Source organism: Lycorma delicatula, chromosome 2 (genome assembly GCF_047948215.1).
Source record: "Lycorma delicatula isolate Av1 chromosome 2, ASM4794821v1, whole genome shotgun sequence".
NCBI classification, from domain to species: Eukaryota; Metazoa; Arthropoda; class Insecta; order Hemiptera; family Fulgoridae; genus Lycorma; species Lycorma delicatula.
The window spans coordinates 54,746,858-54,763,978 of NC_134456.1; the positions used below are offsets into that span (position 1 = coordinate 54,746,858).

General features: G+C 31.0%; 1 protein-coding gene across 1 annotated transcript in view; it reads right to left on the minus strand.

The window, feature by feature from the left end:
* Positions 1-17,121, minus strand: part of LOC142318813 (growth factor receptor-bound protein 14-like) — a 292,838-nt gene that overhangs the window by 241,973 nt on the left and 33,744 nt on the right. The gene's annotated exons all lie outside the window — the stretch shown is intronic.

The following is a 17,121-nucleotide window of genomic DNA, read 5'->3' on the forward strand; positions in this document are numbered from 1 at the left end:
TGTGCAATTTATAGACAAACATACGAATCCATCATCGATTTTTCGATGCCTCCCTCTTCATACACTTGGAGCAGTTAGAGTAGTATAGGAAAGTTTGGAAACCAAAAGGAAAGATCTATAATTTAATCAGAATTTTTTTATAACATTAGAATTATTTTTAATTTAAAACGTTATTTCTAATTAAGTAAAAGTAAACGGAATACTAGATTGTGGATACCGGTGTTCTTTGGTGGTTGGGTTTCAATTAACTACACGTCTCAGAAATTTTCGACCTGAGGCTGTAAAAGACTACACTTCACTTACACTCATACATATCATCCTCATTAATCCTCTGTAATACCTGACAGTTCCCGGAGGCTAAACAGGAAAAAAGTACTATTTTATTTCATTTTGTAAATTAATCGAAAGGCAAATAAAAAACCAACAAGAGAATTAAATTTTTGAATCGGATAATCATGAAAACTATTTAAAATATTTAATTCAATAAAGAAGAAACTATAATGTGTCTGTTTAGTTAAAGTAAACATAAATATTTTAACTGTATGTTTAAATAACTACGTCAATAGAAAATAAATATTAACTTGGTGTTTATCGATATATGATGCTAACATTCCCCAGACGCGTTAAAAGTAGTAAAAACGTTAAAGATGACAAGCGTTAAAGCATATTTTCATGACAAATAACCAATTTGACAAGCATTTAACGTGCCATGACAGTTTGTCAGTGTTAAAAATAACAAAACTTCCACGCGAAAGGTAAAAAAAAATTCTATACTTACAAATAGATGTGTGCAATAAGTTATTTTCAAACAATTTTAAAATAAATATTTGCTTTGATTTTTAGTCAATTCAAGAAACCCTTCACATCGAAGTTAAATAACATCGAGCATTATTACAATTAGAATTATCCAGTAGACTGGAGGAGAGGAAATTAATTTTTAAGTGAAAAGTTAATGAAATCATAGTAGAAATCCCACGTGTTGTCGGAAACTGAACCCAAAACCGACTTCTTAAAACGCTGGCCATAATAATATAGCTCAGTTTAACTGAAAGTAAATAACAGTAAACTTAACTTGAAGTTATACCGCTAAGTAAAACTGATTATTAATAAACTTTTTCCATTACCTATTCTGTGTTGCGATTATATAAAATAACAAATATTTCATAAATATTTTTAATCCGATTTCAATACATTTGAAATGAAAGAATAATTTATTTTTTCTCCAACCAGTTTTCCAGCTACTGCCGTGTCTGTCTCTCTCTCTCTCTCTCAATCTCTCTCTATCTTTGTGCGCGCGCGCGCGTGGGAGACTGCAGTTACTGCTACCTGCTTCCCAGGCCTGACGTAGCTGCAAGCAAGTGTAAATAAATGTACCGATAAAGATGTAGTTAAACTTATCATTGCAAAATCAGTTAATTTTCGAAGTCGAGAGTTCTAAGGTTCAAGATGTTTATATAGATTTGAATTCTAAAACTACAGATAGCAGTGTTCTTTGGTGGCTTGGCTTCAATTAACCACATGTCTCAGGAGTGATCGACCAAAGTCTGTTCCAGAAAGAATAATATATTAAGCTGAAAATAATTAACAAAACATGTTAATCTCAGTACAGAGAATTAGTCGACAGTTCAGTCGGATCACACTATATAATTAGATATATATCTTTTTATGCAGAATGTCCGAAAAATACTCGGCGGTTTTAAATAAAATTGATTTTATTACATTTAAAATTACAAATGAATATATTTTATTACATGAAATGACAAAATCTGAAGATTTTTTAACTGTTAATGTATTTCAATATGAGCATCATTTACAACTGTGAAGACGTCAAACTGATACTAATCTATCTGATTCCACACAGTCGAACAGTCAGCAGGAATCACTTCTACGGTTGCTGTTTTTCTTGGTATACGATGTCTAATACGTAGCCCCAAAAGAATAAACTAATCGGCGTCAAATCGAGACTTCACGCAGGCCAAGCGATGGTAGCTTCTCTGCCTACCAACCTTTTGGAAACCTGTCATTGAGCGCACAGTTCGCGCAACTTCTGAATGATGTAGAAGGGCTCCATCCTTTTGAAAATTAGGCTCTCCATATTTTTAATCTGCAGAAATAAAAATTTCTCTAGCATGTCAAAGCACACTCTGCCCATAAATCTGCTTGAAAAAAGAAAAGAACAAAAAATCCAGTTATGTAAGACACTACATATTCGGACGAACTTCTCCAATTCGTGTGGGTTTTCTGAGCCCTCCTACTTAACAATTTTGGCGATTCACGACTCTGTGAACGTGAAATGTTGCTTCCCCAGAAAATAAAATGCGCATCAGGTAGTTTTCATCAGCAGAAATGAAGTCTAATATGGTTGTTACAAATTGAACTCTTTGAGGCTAATCGTTAGGTTTAATTTCATGGATTAGCTGCAGTACGTAATCATGTTATAACCTGCTTTAAACTATCAGTCCTACGATTCCTTACGGCTTTGATGCGTTTGAAGCAGCTGATGTACAACACGAACCTCACACATTCGCTTTCTCTGAGAAGATTAATGTTCACTATTCGCTTACAGGTGAACGAGAAAGTCATTTGTGCACCTGGATGTCGTCAATTTCTAGAGGGCTTGCAATATTACATGAAATAGCATACAGTATACGTCACGATGACGATTTTTTTTCATGTCGGACAATCGTAAATAAGCAAATAATAAACTATGCACATAATAAAAACTATACAAACACACCGTTTATCTATGAAATAAAAATAAAAAAACTCTCCAGACTTATATATAAATTTAGAAATCTCATGTGGACAGCACATGACTTTCTTGTACGCCCTTTAAATTACATTTACACATTTTTTTTTAATGAAAAGTACATAAAATTGTATTTCATTAAAAACTTCTTTTTTTTTGTTATTCATCGTAAATTTTTTTTTACAATGAGAGGTTAATAATTTTTAATAAATCAATATATTTAAATTAAAAAAAAAGGAAATACAATCTGATTCGAACCGATGTGCCACTCTTCTAAGACCCAAATATTTCATTAATTAAAATTTTATTTGGCTATAACTCTGGAAACAATGAAAATAAGTACCACTTAAGATAAACATATCGTTGAAAAGCTCTCAATGACGGGTTTTTACTACATTTAAAAAAAAAGTCCAAATTCCAAATTTTCTGGGATTTTGGACTTTTTAAGAATCTTTTGGTTCAGTCGATTGCAATCAAAAGGTTGCAATCGACAAAAGGATTGCAATTTTTACTTCCTTTACTTCGTCCAAGGAAGTTAAAATTATCTGGCTGAAGGTTCAATTTGTTATGCTAACTTACTTTAAAGTTTAAATAATTTTTTCGAATAGTCATCGCTAAAAGTAGTGCAAATTTGAATCGGCCAGCTGAAGTTTGACCGCTGAAAGATTTCGACATTGGATTTGCTCGTAGTACCCCAACGCTGGATGGATCCCACAGGTACAGATCGGTTTTAGGTTTTTAATTTATTTTTAAAAAACAAGTCTTAAAAAACAACATAGTATAGTATATCATCAACGATATATGAACTAGTAATAATACGACAGTCTCCGTGGCGCAGTAATAGCGTCTCGGCCTTTCATCCGGAGATCCAAGTTTCGAATTACGATCAGGTATGGCATTTTTCATACGCTGAATATTTCCATTATTCCCATACAAATATCTTTGTAAGTTTCTAAGATGGATCAATTCATAAAAATAAATAAATAAAAATATAAAAAATTGGTCATCGTTTGACAATAAGCAAACGATCCTCTATACAACTAGTTCCGTTAATTAAAAATTTTAAAAATTTAACGTTGCAAAGAATATATAAAATAAAAATTAATACCGTAGCGCAAATCCTAATTTTTAAATTTGTACTTCCGAACTACACAAATTACATCCAAAAAGACTTGTAAAGTTTGTCTTATAATTGATCACAGCCACCGACAATGTGAAGCCTACATCTGATCTAAGTAATTATATAATGAAAAAGTGAAATCAACTGAAATGAAGTTCAAGAGCAAGGTCACCTGAATGTTGCATCACTTTTCGTGTACTGAGAATAAAACATCTGCAATGAACCTCAACTATGTCATCAGAACTTTCAAGTAAGAGCATTACAATATTTTTCAATTAATAATTGATAAAAGAACGACATAAATCAAAGATAAGAAAATTTAGTATCTAAAATATAACCACAAATCAAAATAGTAAAAATTATATGATTATTTTTTTTGAAATATACTTTTTTTAATTTATTAACAAATTTTTATTTGCAGTACATAGTTTAATTTTATTTACGTGACTAAACTACCGAACTTGAGCTATAAATCAGATATTTATTCATAGGTCATTTAACACTATGAATGGCTCGTAAATTTTAGAGTCCGATATATTACTATAATGCAGGAATATTACCTTTAATCAAATGTACACATAAATAAAAAAAACAAACACGTCAGGCTAAGTAATTTTATTTAAAATACTTCCTATAATTAGATTCAGTCATATAAAATGTCAAAAAATCCATAAATGTTGTTTAACATATAAATATAAAAAAAGTATGAAAACATTACAATAATAATTATAAAAAGAATTTCAATCTATTTTATCATGATATGTTAATTTAAAATTAAATAAAATGTTGGCAACAACCTGATGAACGTTGCCGGCATCTGCATAGAGCTTCTCTTCTTACCAGATAAAAACGAGAATTATTTATTAACCCCACGATCTTATTTATTTACTTAATTTCCTAACTTGAAAATTAATGAAAAATACCTTTTAGAATGATCGATTTGTTAGTCCATGAACAAATCATTATAAAAATCTGACTGGCAATGAATTAATTTAACTTTTCCCGTATTTGCAAAAAGCTCAACCCTCTTTATCAATTATTGAGTTAAATATACGAGGTCTGTTCAAAAAATACTAGACTAACGTCATAAAACAATATGTACTTTATTTAGAAATTACTTGTCTGGGTCCCTTTCAAAGTACTCTCCTCCCCAACGCACACACTTATCCCAACGGTGTTTCCATTTTTGGAAACAGTCTGGAACGCTTCTTTTGTGATGTTCTTCAGTTCCTTCGTCGCATTTGCCTCAATCTCGGGAATCATCTCAAATCTTCTTCCTTTCGGAGGTCTTTTGAGTTTGGGAACAAGAAGTCACAATGAGCGAGTTCAGGTGAGTTGGGTGGGTGGGGAAGAACAGTGATCGAGTGTTTGGGCAAAAACTCACGAGTTCTGAGGGCAGAATGGGCTGGAGCATTGTCGTGATGAAAAAACCAGTCACCACTCCTTCACATTTCTGGCCTTTTCCGCCGGATAGCGCCCCGCAGACGTTTGAGAACTTCAGTGAACTTCTCTGTTGGTCAGACGTCGATTTGCCCGAACTAGGGTGTTGATTTCGTCTACTTGTGAATCGTCAGTTGACGTGGAAGGACGTCCAGGACGCTCATCGTCTTCAATCGACTGACGACCATCTTTAAAACGTCCATGCTACTTAAAACATGTCGCATGCTTCATAGCAACGTCGCCGTAAGCCGTCTTGAGCATATCGAAAGTTTCACTCGCAGATTTTCCGAGTTTAACACAAAATTTCACGGCAACTCTTTGCTCGTTCAAGTCACTCATTCTAAAACTGCCAAACGGGAAAAACACTTCACAAATATCGCGTAGCTAAGCAACCAATAATGATATTTGTAATCAAAAAAATGCGTTGTAATCAGCTGATCTGTACGAATATGGCGATGCCAAGCGGATTTGACTGGAACCAACTGGACCCGCGCAATTCAAAGTCTACGTATTTTTTGAATAGACCTCATAATCATCATTCTCTTAAAATGTTTCCTGTTTTCACTTTGTGCATATATACACACACACACAAACTCTATCTTTTACAAAAAAAATGTTTAATTTATTTTAAAGTAATTAAAATTTTTATATTTTAAAAATTAGTTTATTTAAAACTTTCACACAATCTGATAAAGGTCGAAAGAAATAACTCCAAACTATTTATGCCTATTTATAATAAAATTAAATAAAAATGGTCAATCTAAGTCGAAAAGCTAAGAAAGAATTATATGATCTTCTGTTTAGACTCTTCGAAGAGAAAAGTATGGTATTAATTTCGGTCACACAGTGGGATGGGGGGATGAAATTGAATTTTCTTTTCGTTTTGAGGTATGAAGAGTACAAAATACCATTCACTTAAATTGTGGTTTCATATATATATATATATATATATATATATATATATATATAAACCTACTGGATCAATCTCATTGAAATTTAGATATGATGTAGTCGTAAATCTGAAGTTGTGCATGTGAAAATTTAATGAAGATTAGTTGAAGCGTTTCAGAGATACGATCGATTTAAAACAGACAACATAACCTCAATTCGAGTTATTTTTTCGGTTGGATGTTGGGATTGGGGGTTGAAAAAAAAAATATATATAAGCACATAGAAGTATGTAAAATTTGATTTTAATAATCTTAGGTTGACCTCAAAACGCTGAAAAATCAAAAAAATCAGGAAATCATTTTTCATAAAAAAAAAACAATACCATTTCACAAAAACACCGAAAGTAAATGTAATTATTTATGCTATTAATGTTTTGAAAATACACCCCAATTATTTTTTTTTGCAATATCCTAATTATATACCAGGGACCTTGGAAGTTGATGTTGTCCACTCTCAGGCAGATCATTATTCAGACAGATATTAATTGAACCCCAGTGAAAAAAGAAAAAACGGTTATACAAGGATTAAATTTTAATTAAAAATATGTTTAACCAGATTTGAATACCATTATAGAATATTAGTTAGCAATGACAAATAAGTAATAACCATTATGTTCGTTGATTATAAGTCCCGTAATTTAAATTTCTTTCATCTCAGATTTTATCTATTATTGATCCCTACTTCGTTAATGCTAGAAGATTGACAGAAGATTAAAATTATTAGATTTAAACGTTACATCTCTAACTTTTCTCGAGTAATAACATACCAAATTAGTTTTCTATTTATTGTGTAAGACAACGTTTGTATGATAATTATCAGTTACAAAATGTATCTTAGAATACCACTCAACAACTTTATAAACAAATTATAATAAAATTAAATACAGAGATAAAATAAAAATAACCTATAATTTTTACAAATGTAATTTCGAGTTAAACATGTACTATTGTAGCTTAACAGCAAATTCACAAAAAGAAAATATAAAATATTTAACAATATAACATTTAACTATACACAGAAATCTCAAGGATTAGACGTAGTACACTGTAACAACGTCGCCAGACAGTAATAAACATCAAATTAAAAATTGAATAAGCCGACATAAAAGAGACAATGAACACAGTAACTAAACAAAACATAATGAAAAAAATATTTTTTTTTTTCACGAAACATGTAGTATAATAAAAACGACATACTAACAATGCTACACCAATAAACACAGCAACCTTCAGTGATCACACTAAATATGTGGAGAAACCGGACTACCAACATAAAAGCACATGAAACAGAAAAAAAATACAAAACATTTGAAAATCATCACAAAGAAATTGGATACATTTATTTATTAACCAAATTTTAAACGTAGCATGTATAAGTCAAGAACTAGGTACGAATCCTAGGCTTCGTAGTCGACCAATAAGAAATTAGCAAGGACACTAAATTTATCAAAAACAATATATTTAACGTAAAAGATAAAGAATATCAAATATATTTTTGATCACACGTTAAACGGGCTAATATAAATATCGCAATCTGGGACTTCATTTGGGGACACGAACCAACTTATAATTCTAAAAAGATCTTTTGGAAACATATTTCGAAGTATACAGAAATTAGACAGATTTTTTCTTTTTTTCAAGGTGTTTCAATGTTACATTTATATAAACCAAGCGTCACATACACTAAGCAATTATAAGTAGCTATGAACAACATACACACCTAACAGTAAAACAAGAGAAAACAAAACAAAAGACATAAATAGTAAGATAAACGATGAAATAATGAGAAGAAAAAGAAAAGACTACGCAATAAATTTGAAAATAAAAATCGAAGAGAAAATGCACAGCATTCACAGCTGAAATTACACTTAGAATATTAAAGTCACTAAGGTCCAGAACATGTAGCCCTTTTAATCTTCTGACGTCATCCACATTGTCTAGGAGGTTCACGGCTAAGTGATTCACCGGTTGTAAATCGCAGATCGTACTTATAACTGAAACGTATTTTCTCTCAGACGAAACGTAATCCTAAACGGTCGTTTATTTCATTGTTTTTTACAAACCAAAGTACTTATGTTACATACCACGCTAGATTATTTTAAAACCGCTGAAAGATCTCGACATTGGACTTACTCGCAGTCCCCCAAAGTTAGATCCCTTAGATACAGATCGGTTTTAGCTTTTAAATTTATTTTTTATAAAACTTTAAATCCACATTTCGTGTTGCTAATTTAGTTTTATAAAAAACTGAACAAAATCAGCGGATTACTTCAGTATGAGTAATCCGCTACTCATACTTCAGTATGAGTACTTCTGTATTTTCACGCATAATGCTAATTTTATATTAAACATGATTGAAATTTTAACTTGCCCTAACATAAAATGTTTAAGGTACAGATTATCTCGATCTTAATAAATATAACCTTTTTTTGGCAATTTATTTCCTTGGAATAGAGAATTAACAGAACATATTTTCAAAAAAATTGGATATAAATAGAAACTAAAATAAACTGCAAAAACCTTTTCTACAAAATAATTTTATAACAAAATTTGAACGGCACAACAGCCCAAAATAAAATAATTTTTTCTACTCGCTGAAGATGGATTTAAAAAAATTACATATAGAATAAATAACAATTGCAGCAAAAGACGTTTTTTGTAAGACACGTATTTTTTATCATTTTAAGGAGGGTTACCGTTCTGGAAAAAATTTACATATATTAGAAAAACCCGATTCCAATTTCAGCAATTAAGCTTACTGTGCACCTATAGAAGAGATCAGAGTTCTCAGATTGCTTACAAGCAGCTTCCCACTAGATAACAGCATGAATGTACTAGCAGCAAGTCCTGGCATACTCATACCGGATCTACGACCAAAGATACCAAAGAAGATAATCGGAAAGATAAGGATTGGATTATGAGAACGGACTCTTGGAGAAAGTAAGGTAAAAGACAAATAATTTCAATCGTCTCTAGACGACCTTATATGAGAGCAGCACATTTGATCAACGATTTTGCATACATCAATAATATGTAACATACTGCATCACAAACTGTTTTACTCTAGAAATTAAAAAAAAAATAGACGTAGGGCTTATTCCTTTATAAACTGTTTCCCTACATTTATTATAACAGCTGTGAAATATCTAACTGAACCATAATCCATACAGCTAGATCTCAATCAGAGATTATTCTCCTGGTAACAACTAATACATAAAAATTTAATCTATAAATCATAGGTAAAAAAAAAGTTGTGCTTATGAATCGGTACAGCTGTACTAATTCGACTGGAAAGTACATTACAATTATTCAAAGAAATAAACTGTTAAAAAAAGTTTTAATAAAACTGCTAATATACACCCGTAAAACATTAACGCGATAATTTTTCATGATATATTAGAAACAAATAAGTTAAATTATCGGTGCCTCGATTAGTCAACATTTTTATTACAATTTTATATTAAAGGTATAATTAATCTACCTACAACGCAATCATAAAGAAAAATTAATTGAATTATAATAATAAGTAGCAACAAAGAAAGAAGTATAGTTCTTTATACATTATTATTACTATACGTGATTGCAATTAAGTATTAAATTACAAGCAATTTCCAGTACAAGAAATATAAAACATAATTCATGTAATAAACTAAAATACAGCTCATATAAAAAAAGTAATATGTAATAAAATTTACCACTTTTAACATAACAAATATTTTCTTATCAGCAGTTTTACACTCGCTTAAAAAAACGATAAGACTAAAATCTGTAATTTAAATATTGCATGTTATACACTCAGTACAGTTTTCCACACGTTAAAAGGAGAATACTGGTAAAAATGATTCTTCATGATTTAATAATTCTGACAAATATAGCAACACTTTATAATTAAAATTTATACCAGTATTAAAATAAATTACACTAGTTACGCTATATCTTTGACAGATTGTTGCTAAGCTTAATAACGCGCTTCAAAAATTACAAAAATTTCTTTCAGCAAGCCGGAAAGCGGAGGTAGATTTCGCCGGGGCAAAATACGGGTAGGCGAACTCGGATTGTACGAGCTCGTATCAAACATTACTTTCCCCGTTTTACGGACACTACGTTTTCTCATTAGACGATTACAAGCTACTGCTAAATTTTTCAAGACTTCCTTATGATTTTCCAGAACTGCTTGACAACACACCTATTTGAGGATTAGTGGGAGATTCTAGGTTTGTCTCTTTGTATTCATAGAAAAAATATAATGTTTTCAGAAATTTTTATTTAAAAAACATGTATAAATGTAACAACAGTGATGTAGAGAAGATGATTTGAAATTAGAATAGGCCTATACTACGCACAAAATATTATCACTTGCAAAAATTAAAATGTACATGTACTAACTCACGGCAGTTTAAATACGTTCACTTCAAATTCACTCAATACAGTGGTTTCATATGTAAACAAGTTTCATATGTTTAGCATGTGGGAAGGCTCTTCTTACAATTCCAACAATATTTTGATCGTCCCTTGCCGTAAGGGTTGGTCATATCAAAAATCGTTTCAGACAAAATTATTATGTAATATTTAAAGGACTAATTACCAATTTCAACAAATTCAATCCTGTGCCTATTAAGGGAGCTATGACTTTTTTGTCCTTGAGACCCCATTTTTTCACCCCTTGTAACTTATCCAAAGAATAGTAGGAACTTTAAACGAATTCGATATTTTACTTAATAAGAAAGTTATAGCCATATTTTGTTTTTGATTTTTTTTTTTGGCCATCCCTTGCCGTAAGGGTTGGTCATATCAAAAATTGTTTCAGACAAACTTTTTACGTAGTGTTTACAGGACTAACGACCACTTTAAACCGATTCGATACTGTGCCTATTAAGGGAGGTATGATGTTTTTTGTCTTTTGAAACCCAATTTTTACCACCCCCTGGGCCAATGGTTGGCGATATCAAAAGACTTTACAGAGGTAAGTTTTAGGTCTTTATCCAAACAATAGTAGGAACTTTAAACGAATTCGATATTTTACTTAATAAGAAAGTTATAGCGATTTTTTGTTTTTACGAAAAAGCCTCATTCCACCCCCGTGGTCCGATTTTGCCCATTAACGAACACAACCGAGATTTTTGGTCGTTATATTTTATGTATTAATTTGAAAGTGATTGGCGCAAAATTACGGTAGTTTTCGTGTTCACAAGAAAATTAAATATATATATATATATATACATAAACATTTGGACTGACGGTTGTTTTGGGGTCTGGGGGATGTGAAACACGAAGATATGTCGAAATTTTCCGGAAGTCGAATCATGGTACCCATTACAATATATGCCTTTCTTATGAAATCTACCTAAAATCAAGGAAAATTTGTAGGGTATGAAAAATTCCTGACCGGAATTCACCTCCGGATGAAATATTGAGACGCTACCACTACGCCAAGGAGATTGGCAAAAGTGATCTTATTTTATTACGTATTTTTTTTTATAATTTCGTAACTGAGATTTCTTAGAAAACTAAAAATAATATGTTACTTGTTAACATTAAGTTAACTTATAAATGTATAAAAAAAAATTCTAATAATATCGTTTTAAGCAGTCTTTTCTCATGTCCAATTTCGGCTCTTCCGAAGAAATGTTTTCTTATTTTTCTGAATAAGATTCAACTCCGTAAGGAACGGTTACTTAAGGGAAAAAACCAGTAAGTTCATACTCAAAGGATGAGAAAGTAACCTGTATCACAATGTAATTAATGTAATAACCGTTATCACTATAAGAGGATTTTTGAAATGAAAATATTACTTAAATGTCTGCTATGGATTAGAAAATAAAGTACCGTTCAAGAAATTAATAGACCTAACAGCTGGTTTCCTAAATTGATGCTCAGAAGAGAAGGCGCTGACTAAGAAATTGTAGCGTAAGAAAATTCCAATCTGTCAGAGATTCGAATCCAGAATCTTAAGGATGAAAAATAAAGACGTAAGTTTTCATGCTGGTCATATTGTACATCGACTGTGTTACTGGACATTCGTTATTAGCAACACTAATTTGCAAGCATCCTGATGTGAGGTTGGACAAAAGCATGCTGTTCAATTTTTTTTTTTTTACATTTGTTCTCCTGCTCCCTGGGCCGGCTCAACAATCAAGTATTACTCCCCCAGGGGAATGTCCTTGCGACTCTAATGAGCCTCCCCAGCTACCGGCAGTACGTCCGGCATGGCAGGTCGGCTCCGGATCTTTTCCTCATTTTCATCTTGCCTCTGCCTCTAACCGCTAAGGCCAGAGACACCGGGCTTGGATATGCCGTTCCCGGATCCTGCCCCAGCAGCGGGGTCTCTTCTTTTTTTTTCTTTTATTTTTTAAGTAACTCCTCTCACATCTTGTAATCTACTTCCTTTGCTCGTATAACTTCAGCCACGAATATCTCTATTGTCAGCCATTCTTCTTTACCTCTCAACATATACTTTGTTGTAGTTTCCGGAGTAATCTCTTTTATGTTATATCTAGCTTTTAGATCCTCCCAAAGTACACATTCAAAAAAGGTGTGGCAGGAAGTGTCAAGATTTCATTTACCTAGAGTTATTGTAAAATATATATTATTCCCTTCCAGTCACCTAGTACAACGTGTGACAGAATTAAATAAAAGTACAGTGTTCTTGGTGTGTTCAAGTAGCTTCTTCTTAATGTACTTATAAGGTAAGTTAGTTAAAATTGCCAATAACTGGAGAAACGTTACACTAGATGCGCCCGATTTGAAAAGATTAGTTGTCAAATCGGGTAAGTGATTCGTACAAACATTTTTGTATCATTCATAAGGGAATAAGCTCACGTTGGATTAAAAAAATAACAATAACAATTAGTATGAAATGAAACTGTTCAGTTAAAGAGAAAAAACAATCGGAAATTGAATACGAACATTCAACATTTTTCATTATTTTGAAATAAATAATGAAAAATGTTTTAGTTGTATCATTTTTCATTAAAACTAAAACGAGTTCAGTAAATAACTTTAAAAAAAATAAAAACTGTCTCACGAAAAAACAGGTCGAATCTAATTAATTCTAATATTATACTCGAAGAATTTGACAGGAAATTGCAATTAAATAATTTAATTAATTACTTATGAAAAGCAAATTTCCTCATTAATACCAAATAAGAATATTTATTAATAAATTTGTTCATGTACTCTATACTACAGAAATCTATTTAATTAACAAATACCAGGAAAATTTCCTTATTAATAACTTAATGAGAATATTTATTCATAAATTAATTTATGACTCTAGTTAATAATTTAATGCTATTTTAAACCGTGAAATATGAGGGTGGAATAAATATTCAAACACAGAGAATAAGGCGAATTTTCTTCAGACGCCCTTTAATTAAATTTTCGTAATAAAATACACACACTTATAATTAATATAATTACTTGCACGCGTTAAATAAATTATCTTATCTTAAAAATTAAATTTAAGAGCAGAAAAAACCGAGATTAGTAAGTATCACCTCTCTACTACAACATGCCTTATCATTTTTATTTATTTATCATATTTATTTCATTATCTTGTAAAAAACATTTCCTGATCTAATAAAAAACTTATCAACTCTCTTTATTAAAGTATCAGTACCATCGTTTAACAACTACCTAAATTCTATTGGTATAGCGCAATGAAAAATGTAACAAAACGTATTTTATCTTATGAAATTGTTTTGGAGCACAAAATCCAAATGTTTTGAATTTTAGGCTCTTTTGGACATTTTTAGTCAAGTCGATTGCAATTAAAAGGGGAGGTGCAAAACTAGATGTTACACCAGTCCTAAATCCAAAATTTCAACATTCTACGGCTAATCGTTTTTGAGTTATGCTGGATACATATGTACGTACGTACGTACGTACAACGTAAAACTAAAACTATTCAAAATTGATTCAGGGATGGTCAAAATGAATATTTCCGTTGAAATTTGAAAACCGAAATTTTTCGCGATTACAATACTTCCTTTACTTCATAAAAAGAAGTAAAAATTATTTCGTGAATAAAATTTATTACTTGATAGGCAATATATAGTCTAAAACAAAATAAATTTGCTTTCATAAACATCCACTCAATGGCAGCAATACTAAAGTAAACGGATAAATATTTATCCTATAACTTGTAAGGGTACGCAACAAACAATGTTGAAATAACACAGTTGGCAGGGGTTCGATTCCGTAAATAAGCCTCCATCCACCATATTATGTGGAGTTTGACAGCCTATCAATAAACAATAAAATGTAACACTTGACTTCCAATATATAGTTCTTAAGTAACTGAAAAAGATGGTAAATTTCGTAAATTAATATCATTCATATCGAATAAGATGATATATCGTTGGATTATAATAAATATGAAATTACAACAATATTTATTCTTTCTTTTTTCGCAAAAAAAAAAAAGGATAAATATTACTGATTATAAAAAAATAATCGAAGGCTTAAAATACAATTTTTATATATTTTACCTTTATTCTCAAAAAAAAAATCGGAAAATTCCAATAATTATGCGTCAGAAAGCCCTTTTATTATTTTACGGCGACTTTTTTCCTAAGAACCAAATTGAAAATATTCCCAATCTTATGATCACAACCAACGAGTTGATCTAATGGTACAATCGTCATCGAAAAAAAATTGAAGGTACTGAAGTTCAAATTCTAGCAAAGGTAAATTACTTTTATACGGATTTGAATATTATACTTGTAACGGTGTACTTTGGTTGTTGAGGTTCAATTAACAACACACCTCAGGAACGGTCGGTCTGATTGTGTACAAGACTTACACCTCATACATACCATCATCATATCATTGGACCACGGGGTTGCTTTTGATCACACGTCCAACATATTCAAACGTACACATTAGGAATGAAAAAATCTTATCAAGAAATTTTTTTATTTAAATAAAGATAGGCGCGCAAGAAGGGTATGAAGGTAAAATACGGGTAGAAGAAACTTATCCGTTGATCAAATATGAATAAATGGGAAATTTATTGTGTTTGGATCATCAGCTGGTAAGAACTTAATGAAACTTTTGGTGTGGGGAGAAAGTAATAATAGAAGCAGGTAGGGTAAATGAAAAAAATACTGTTAATACAATTATATTAGGACGAATTTATGGAAGAAAGAACCATTAATTTTGTTCCTCTTTATTTTTAGATGATCAGTTGAAAAACATTTTTCCAGTTCATTTGCGAACATGAAGAATCTGTGCCTCACTTTTATTACTGAAACGTAACATAATTATGTTATCGTTGCTTATAATATAATCATGCTGTAATGCTTATTCAGCAAACTGAATAAATCAGATTCATTACGTGAAACAAAGGTTATCGTCCCTTATTCTTGTTTTTACGCAACGTCAACATATAATAATACGCTTTAGATTTTACTTAACATTACTTCCTCCCAATCATAATTGAAACGTTATGGCAGCCCTAGTCTATGTAGGGTTTTGTTCCTATTGAGAACAAGAACCTGAAAGGAGCGTTACCTGTTTTGAAAAACACAAGATAGAGAAAAATCTGCAAAAGGTTTCATTCGTTAATGACAATCAAAACTACTGAATGTTGTGTAGGCAGGATCAGCATTAAGTTAAATCTTAATGCTTAATAGTAAGTACCTCAATCGTTTTCGAAAATGCTTCGTATGAGGTCTTCAAGATCAAGTATTTAGTAGTGACCTGAGTAACGCACCATGTGCAGTACTAGTAACAGAACGGTTTCGAACACAAACGTTACGGTAGAAGCAAACGTTATTTATTACATAGAAGGAGTAAAACGTAGAAGAGTAAACTAAAGCGCAGCCGCTAATCGACTGCCTGAAAAAATATAATTTCAAGATTGAGGAATAAATTATGTGTCCCTATCATCTCTCATGTTTCCCATTTCATGTTTCCCTATCAAATAAAGCTAGAGACCGCTATTTTTGAAAGGAATAATATAAGAAAATTGTTATATATACTGTGTTCCGCAGAACAGCAAAGAATCTTGTTGCAAAATTTCGTAAAAAAAATGGAAATACTCTGATCGTAACTACATCACAAAGAGATGAAGATCGATTTAAAACTCGCTTCGTTAGGTTAATTTAAATTATTGTTTACAGACAAAAATATTCGCAAGCACGAAGTTGTCACATACGCTGAAATTACGTAAGCATATTATAATCGGTAATAAGTAACCGATTAGTCAACTACGACTGTTTTCAACTTTAGTATGTATAAAAGTATAAGCTACGTTAAACAAGTATCAATAATGAGTAACGGGATGGATAGTATAAGTAACGGCCATTTTCTTCCTACCTTCTGAAGCATACGACACTTAACTAATATTAGTTGCTGCATTAGCGTAATAAAAATACACAATAAAGAATTAATATTACCAAAAGTTGCCAATATCATGACCGGAATAAGTATATATATTTCATTTTAAAAAAAAATCAAAATGAAACGTGAAAAATTAAAGAAAATTATCATTTACATGAACAGGAACTGTTTAATTAATAAATTATACAATAATTTATTCTATATAGAGTATTTTAAGTGTAATCATTCAGTTTGCTGAACTTAATAGAAAAAGCATGTTGAAATATGAGCATCAGAATACAATATTCATGTCATTGTTCTCCAAAGAGATTAGTCTATCCGAGTTTTGTATTTATAATGTAGGAATTCAATTGTCTTAAATTCATTTCCGAGTCAGAAATTAAAAAAAGAAAAATAGTTTAAAAATATTGTTAAAAAACGAACAAAGCTAGAACAGTAATAATTAATTTTTTATATTTTGAAATTATGCAAAAATTATTACTTAATATAATGGACAAAAAAAAAACGAAAGACCTAAA